At 33.8% G+C, this 8819-nt stretch overlaps 1 pseudogene; it reads right to left on the bottom strand.

The window, feature by feature from the left end:
- Positions 1-8702: 8702 nt before the first annotated feature.
- Positions 8703-8819, bottom strand: LOC145273961 (U2 spliceosomal RNA; annotated as a pseudogene).

Genomic DNA, 8819 nt, shown 5'->3' with positions numbered 1-8819 from the left:
GTTAACCCCCCCCCCTAAAAATTGTGATGTCAGAATCGATTGGCACCACATCAAACAGTCGTGATCGGTTAACGAGGATGGCAAGACTGAGGTGAGAACGCACTAAACAAAGCTCAACTAGTTGAGTGCGAAGAGTAGTCCTATTTCTGATTTTATAAGATATGTTCCATTTCTGATTTTATAAGATATATTCAATTTCTGATTTTATAAGATATATTCAATTTCTGATTTTATAAGATATATTCAATTTCTGATTTTAAAAGATGTGTTCAGTTTTTGATTTTATAAGATATGTTAAATTTCTGATTTTATAAGATATGTTAAATTTCTGATTTTATAAGATATGTTCTATTTCTGATTTTATAAGATGTGTTCTATTTCCAATTTATGAAATGTATTTTTTTTTATTTTATGATTTTATAAGATATTTCTGATTTTATAAGATATGTTCAATTTCTGATTTTATAAGATATGTTCTATTTCTGATTTTATAAGATGTGTTCTATTTCCGATTTTATTAAATGTATTTTATTTACGAAAGTACTTTTGTCTTCCAAATGAAGCTTTAAAGAAAAGACGCTGGTTTTGAGTAGGTTTGGTTGCTCATGGATATCAACGAATATCAACGATGTTAGTGTTTCATGCTTTCGCAATTATCGGTGTATGTAGTAACAATTCCTACTGGTTTGGAGATTCGAACCCAGCCACGTTTGACTCCGCTTGCTAAACTTTGGCTCTGGGCCACTAAACAATTTCACAGGAATAAATAGAATTAACAACTTCTAACTTCTAAATTCGAGCTTAAACAATAGATAGTCTACGATGTTTAAACCTGCGGGGGTCGTGAAGGTTACATTAAAGTGAATTGACTGTCTTTCAGTTTTTACATATCAGACAGTGCCTATCCTTAAATATTCTTAAGGGAGATTAATAATTATATATAATAATTATTATCTTTATACATACGGACACTAATGCCTCACACTTTTACAATCATCACTTTAGGAAGTAACAATTCCTACCGGTCAGGAGATTCGAACCCAACTTAGAAACCACTCTTCTACACGCACACGCTCGCACACACACACACACACACACAAATATATATATATATATATATATTACATGGTAGTCACCACTCATCAAGGCCCGGAAGCCATTCGGGGATAAGGGTTATTGCGTGTACAGTAATCAATGGAATAGTATCGTGCTAATCGTTAGTATTGGAAATTTGATAAAATGTCTTACTTGTCAGGAATTTGTTTATGTTTGACTTGAAGACATCCAAGTTGTAGTCAGGTGGGAAGCAGGCAAACGGAAGAGAGTTCCACAGGCGTGCACTTCTCAGAAAGAAGCTTTGTTCATGGAATCTATGTTTTGATTTTGGCACAGATAAAGAATGGGGAAAATTTTTGACAGTGGTTTAAGCTTTAAGCTAGACGGGTGTTTATCGTGAAAGCCTGGTGAGGGGGGGACCAGAGGTTGAAGCTCAGACGAGCACTTGCCATGGAAGTAACGATAAAACAAAGACAGGCTCGCAACGTCTCTTCTGTGGGAGAGAGGTTGCAGGGAAGAGAAAAGGGCATCCCCACGAAGCCTATTTTGTACTCTGTCAAGGCAGGATAGGCTGCTTTTAGCAGCTTCTGCCCATATGTGGCAGCAATACTCCATCCTTGGACGTACTTGGCTTTTATACAGATAGAGAATTGCATCAGCAGTGAGATATCTTCTGGAGCGGTAGAAAGATCCCACCATTTTTCCAGCGACCTTGGCAACAGACTTGATCTACATGTTCCATTTTAGACCAGGAGTAAAGGTCAATCCCAGAAGCTTGACAAAACATGGGGCTTCTCCAAGACGAGCGTCGTGTTAGGATTAGGGCTTCTCCAAGACGAGAGTCATCCATTTCAATTGGTGCCAGATGGTGATCAGGGGGTTGATGATGTAAAGATAGAAGCTTGGTTTTTTGATGCATTAAAAGTGACCAGCCACCTCTTCCCCCACTGTACCTCGCGCTCAAGATCAGAGGAGAGAGAATCAGAAAGAACTTTTTCATTTACGGCCTTTGATGTATTGCCATAGATGATCTTGTCACCAGCATAGATGTCAACGAATGATTTAAGAATGTGTTTTGGGAGATCATTGATGTAGATCAGGAAGAGAGATGACCCAAGATGGACCCCTGAAGGACTATAGCATTAATACTCTGGGCCTCTGATTTCTGCTCACCAACAACTACTCTGATGACCCTATCAGAGAGAAATGATTTAATGATTGAGAAAAGATTTCCAGTTATACCGTAGCTGGAAATATTGTGAAGTAGGCGCTTATTCCATACCTTATCGAGGGCCTTTTTGATATGTCAAGAGCAATTGCCCTAGAAAGGAAGCCTTTGTCGAGAGATTTACTAATCCTATGAGATATAACCGTTAGCACATCTGCTTTAGATCTAGCAGAACGAAAACCATATTGCATGTCACTAAGAAGGGCATTTCTGCTGAGGTGGTTGACTACTTTATTTAATATAGATTCCAGCAACTTACTCATGACACACAGGAGACTTATTGGTCTATACTGAGAAGGAGATGACTTATCACCTGAGTTCTTAAATGCAGGGCATACTGATGAAGTTTTCCAGAGTGTTGGGAAGCAATTCTCCTTAAGGCAAACAGTTTTGTAAGTATGGGGCAAGTTCTGGTTGAAGCTTTTTCAGCACTATAATTGGAATGCAAGGTTCTAGATTAGCTTGGCGACCTCACGTACAGATATTTGTATATATATACACTATTGTATAAAAGAAACTTTTTGTATGTTTGTGTGTGAGAGTTTGTTTCCTATAGACTCGAAAATGGTTGTGCTAATTTTTATGAAATTTAACATGAAGGTGCTTTATGTGTCTGGCAGTGTTCTTAGATAGGTTTTGAATCGGAATGTCTTCGATAAGTACCGATGATCAAAATAACTCGATGAAAGAAGGAACAGGCGATTTTGACCAAAGTTAACACCTTACACAGCCTAACAAATGCATTTGAGAAGTTTTATTATCACACAAGCCGAAAGGCTCGTCATATAAAATCAACAGTAGGTCCTGTGATATGACAGGGGTGAATTCGAAATTAAAGTTTCTGATTAAAGCACAAATGAACCATGAAACTCAACTTTTTCATTTTAAACTTAAATTCAAGTGATTATCATTTTTTCATTTTAAACTTAAATTCAAGTGATTGTCACCGCACAAGGTTCTCTGATATCACAAGAGCAAGTTCGAAATGAATGTTTCTGTTTAGAGCAAAACTGACGCATGATACTTGACTTTTGTATTTTAAACTTTAATTCAAACCGTTATATATAAAAAAAAATACTTTATAAAATCAACAGTAGGTTTTCTAAAGTGCAATGTAGATTACAACGTATTGTTGAGAAAGTCACTGTGTGGAGGCATGTGAAGTTTCCTCCCGGTGCACCAACTAGAACAGACAGTCAATGGATTTGATTGAAAAATGGGCGATTTCATCGATTTTGATGACAGTAAGAATATGGGATTGTGAAACATTCGTTGATCCTTATTCAGTTCCGAGCAACCTCGGGTTTTCCTGCTAGTAACATATATATATATATATATATATATATATATATATATATATAATCCAGAGACACGCGTTTCGTCGTTTACGACTCATTAGCATGCCCGAATCGAGCGGGATTCGAAACCAGCCTGAAGTTCTACCACTGAGTTAGTCTTGGAATGTACCGCGTTTATGTCATGTATTTGTTTATGTTTTTTGTTTTTTGTTTTATTTTATTTGTTTTTTGTTTTATTTTATTTGTTTTTTGTTTTTTGCGAAATTTAACGAATTCGATTATTTATATGAAATTGCATTTTATCTAAATGCTAGTTGGGAATAGTTTTCCCTTCATCAATGTAATCAGCGACATATATTTTTTCATTTAATAATTTACTGACGATTCATCAGCGTGGTTGAACCTAGTGAAAATCGAAACCAGGACGCCAGAGTTAGAAGCCTGAACTCCCGCTAGTGCTGGAATATACAGTGTTTATGTAGATGACATTGTTATTTTTATTATTGTTTGCGAATTCCATACATTTGTTCTCATCAAAACGTTTAATATCATATTAATTGCATGCAACAGTATCCCTGACCTACAGATATATTTATTTCTGGAGTTTGTTCGTTAAATATGTTCCAATTAAAAGATTAGTTTACCAAATCGCAATGTGTATTATTTTTAATCGGTTTTATTTTAGTTCTGTATATTTGTGTTCATATAAGTTTTTTTGGTTATCTTATCATCGTATTTCTTCCCATGCTGCTTTTATTTTGGTATTATTAGCTGTGGTGCGATACATTTTTATACACCACTAAAGTGAGTATCGTTAATTTCAAATTACTTTGGTCACACACACACACACACACACACACACACACACACACACATATATATATATGTATAAATATGCGCAGATTATCCCTATATATATATATATGTATATATATGTATGTATATATATATATGTATGTATATATATGTGTGTATTATGTATATATATATATATATATATATATATATATATATATGTATATATATATATATATATATATATATATATATATATATATATATATATATATATATATATATATATATAATAAAAACGTCGCAGTTTCCCCCTCTGGACCAAAATACTGTTGGTTTACAACAAAAGATGGCACATATAAATTTATTACTTTTACTCTATTAGCCATTAGCTTATTTAACTATAGATCGACATTATAGACAGATTAAGTCGTATTATTAAAACATTGCATTTATTCGTAGGAGCTACATCATCATCATTATGATCATAATCTACAGAGGAAATAGTTGCAATTTCACCTCCTAATCCATGAGTTCTCTTACGACCCCATCCTTCACCGCGTGAATTTATTCTATTTCTTACTTTCCTGTACATACGCCAACATTAACTGACTACTGATTTTCTACACATCATAATGATATTTCCCTACATTGGCTTCCGATTGGCTGAAATATAAGCATTTCTACATTCGAGATTAACGGTATCAGCCTCAAAACCGAACGGTCATTTGCACTACAACATGGCCGCTTCCTATTACATGCGAAAGAAAAACTTCCTGCCTTCTTACTTATCGCATTAAACAAACCGACAACGCAGTACACATGTATTTACACTTTAAAAAAAGTTGTGTGTTCGTGTGGGGGAGTGTCATTAACCCAATAGGCCACATAAACTTCTGCACGTTTGTGCTTGTGCTTACAAACACATGCGTGTGCGTGTGAGTTTGTTTTTGTTTATGCACATACACACACATGTGTGCGCGCGTGTTTTTTGTTTGTTTAATGTTAACCTTCTTTCCAACTTGTCCAAACCAATAAATTTCCCTTAACTTAAATAATTTACTTCATTTCCTTTCAATTTTTTGTGCGCGCGTGTATTTCATTTTTATTAAAATACATTTTTTGTTATTTTATTTTTTTTATATTTCGGACTATTAGTCTCATCTTTATTAGTTGTTGTTTTTTTGTTTTGTTTTGTTTTTTTGTTATCTTTTTATTGGTTCACAACGTTTCGGCCAACTTCCTCTAGCCTTCGTCAGGTGGTAACCGCGACGGATAGGAACTTCGAATCTCCTAACTGCATTCTCAGCCATCACTGCCATCCATAGTTGTTGTCGTCTCACCACATTTTGACCAATTAACCTCTGGCACGCTTTGGATTCTTTGATCTTATAAATCCACGTTTATTTATTATCTGATCTTCCATAGTCGGATCCGTACCGATTGGTATATATATATTATTCCTTAATTGGAATTCATTTTTTGAGATGAGCATTATATATTAATTTATTTTTTTTTATTTCGGACTATTAGTCTCATCGTTATTAGTTGTTGTTTTTTGTTTTTTGTTTTTTGTTTTTTTTTATCTTTTTATTGGTTCACAACGTGAACCTGACGAAGGCCAGAGGAAGTTGGCCGAAACGTTGTTGGAAAGCACTTCTCCTTAAGGCAACGCTTAAACAGTTTGGAAAGTATGGAGGCAAGTTCTGGTTGTAATTTTTTTTAACACTATAATTGGAATACCGTCGGGACCAGTTGCTTTACTGGAGTCAAATTTCATAATTTATACCCCTACTTAATAAAATAATAACTTTGAAATATTGTCTGGGCTTATTATTTCATTACAAACACGCTAATGTATGAAATCACATTTAATCATTTTTTATAATTCTTGGATATGTTACTTATTTCGACAATCATTTTTCATAATTTTAACCCACATTTTCGCCCTTCCTTCTTTACTAAATAATGACTTTGATATATTGTCTAGGCTGATTATTTCCTTACAAACACACCAATCAATTAACTACTATTTCATCATTTTTTCGTAATTCTTGAATATGTTACTAGTTTCGATAATATTTTTTCATAATTTAAGATCTCCTTATCTCCTTCCCCTTTGCTTATATAATAAATTTGATATATTGTCTCGGCTAATTATTTTATTATAAACACACCAATCAATTAAATCACATTTCGTCATTTTTCGTAATTTTTGGATATGTTACTAATTTCGACAATTTTTTTATAACTTAAACCATCCTTGTCGCCCTCTCTTGCTAAAAATTACTTTGATGTATTGTCTGGGCTGATTATTTCATAAAAATCACAGCTATCAATTAACTCATACTTCGTCATTTTTCTTAACTCTTGGATATGTTACTCATTTCGACTATTGTTTTTAATATTTTTAACCCCCATTATCAACCCCCCACTACTAAAATAATAACTTTGATATATTATCTGGGATGATTATTTCATTTCTAACACACCAATCAATTAACTCACATTTCGTCATTTTTCATAATTCTTGGATATGTTACTAATGTCGACAATCATTTTTCATCATTTTAACCCACATCATCACCCCACTTTCTAAAATAATAACTTAATTTAATGAATTAGTGTGTTCGCAATGAAATAATCAGACCAGACAATATATCATATTATAATTTTTCATAATTCTTGTATATATTACTAATTTTGACAATTATTTTTCATAATTTAAACCATCCTTATCACCCTCTCTTACTTACATAATTACTTTGATATATTTCCTGGGCTGATTATTTTATTATAAACACACAATCGATTAACTCACATTTAATCTTTGTTCATAATCCTGGATATGTTACTAATTTCGACAATAATTTTTATAATTAAAAACCCACATTATGCCTCTCCCTCCTACTTATATAATATTTTGATATATTTTCTGGGCTTATTATATCATTACAAACACACCAATCAAGTAACTCACATTTCATCATTTTTCATAATTCTTGGATATGTTACTAATTTCGAAAATAATTTTCATAACTTTAACCCACTATGCAACTCCCCCTTACTTTAATAATAACTTTGATATATTGCCTGGGCTGATTATTTCATTACAAACAAATCAATCAATTCTGGGTATTCTCATAGTATATATGCTTCGCCTATCTTATCAAATCCCGGGTGACGCCGCATATTCCGCTAATATATATCGTTCTTCCTATCTCATTCGATCCCGGGCGACGCTGGGTATTTCGCTACTATATGTTTTCCACCTATCTCATTCAATACTGGGAGACACTTTCTGATAGTATATATTTGCACATCTCATTCAATCCAGGTACTGACTTCCTGTCCGCCACCCTACTGTTGGAAATATACATTAAATAAAGTAATGTTTTAATCGTAAAGTGTTTCAGCCATTTCCGGGACTGACTTTATATCCCCAATCGACTGCTAAAAATATACATGAAATAATGTAATGTCTAAATAGTAAACTGTTTCAGACATTTCTGGAACTGACTTATAATCCCCACCCCACTGTTGAAAATATACATGAAATAATGTAATGTATAAATGGTAAACTTTTTCAGCCATTTCCAGGACCGACTTCTTATCTCCCATCCTACTGTTAAAAATATACATTAAATAATGTCCAAAACGTAAATGGTTGCAGCCATTTCCGGAACAGACTTTATATTTCCCACCGCAAATGTGTAATGCATAAACGGTTTCACCCATTTTCGGGACTGATTTAATATCCCCCACCCCACTGTTAAAAATATACATGAAATAAAGTAATGTTTAAATCGTAAACGGTTTGAGTAATTTCCGGGACTGACTTCATATCCCGTAACCCACTGTTTAAAATATACTTGAAATAAAGTAATGTTTAAATCGTAAACTGTTTCAGCAACTTTTCGAAAGTAATACATAAAATATTAACACAGTTAGAGATTAGGCAATCATTGCTTCAACATGAATTTCTGAGTGTAGTATCAGTTTCAGCATTCTAGTGCCTTAAATCCCCCCCCTTTTTTGTCTTGGTTAATGGAGGAGAAATCCTTTATTTTTGTTATTGACCAGAGTGCCTCTTTTGGGGAGTTGGTTTCCCCCTAAATTTTTAACCGACCTCATGTCCAATTCCGCCCTTGTGGGGAGGCAAGTAAACAAAAAAAGTAATCAGAAGTGACATTTCCAGGGCATTTTGTAATTAAATCAGAAATAAGTTTTCCATTTACTTTTTTAATATTAAAACTTTGTTACATTAAACATAGTACCTATTCACAATGCCTCCCCACGGGACAGGGTCGTTTTTTAACGTGGAGAAAGAATTGTCTTAATCGTAAAGGATTTCTCTTCCACTGAGAGAGAAGAAATTGAAATGTAACACCTGAAGAACAGATACTACACTTTGATCTTAGCCAAAAGGCCAAGAAAGACAA

This window comes from Euprymna scolopes, chromosome 4 (genome assembly GCF_053919585.1).
Source record: "Euprymna scolopes isolate OS-2025 chromosome 4, ASM5391958v1, whole genome shotgun sequence".
Classification (NCBI taxonomy): Eukaryota; Metazoa; Mollusca; class Cephalopoda; order Sepiida; family Sepiolidae; genus Euprymna; species Euprymna scolopes.
This window is presented reverse-complemented; position numbering and strand designations above follow the sequence as displayed.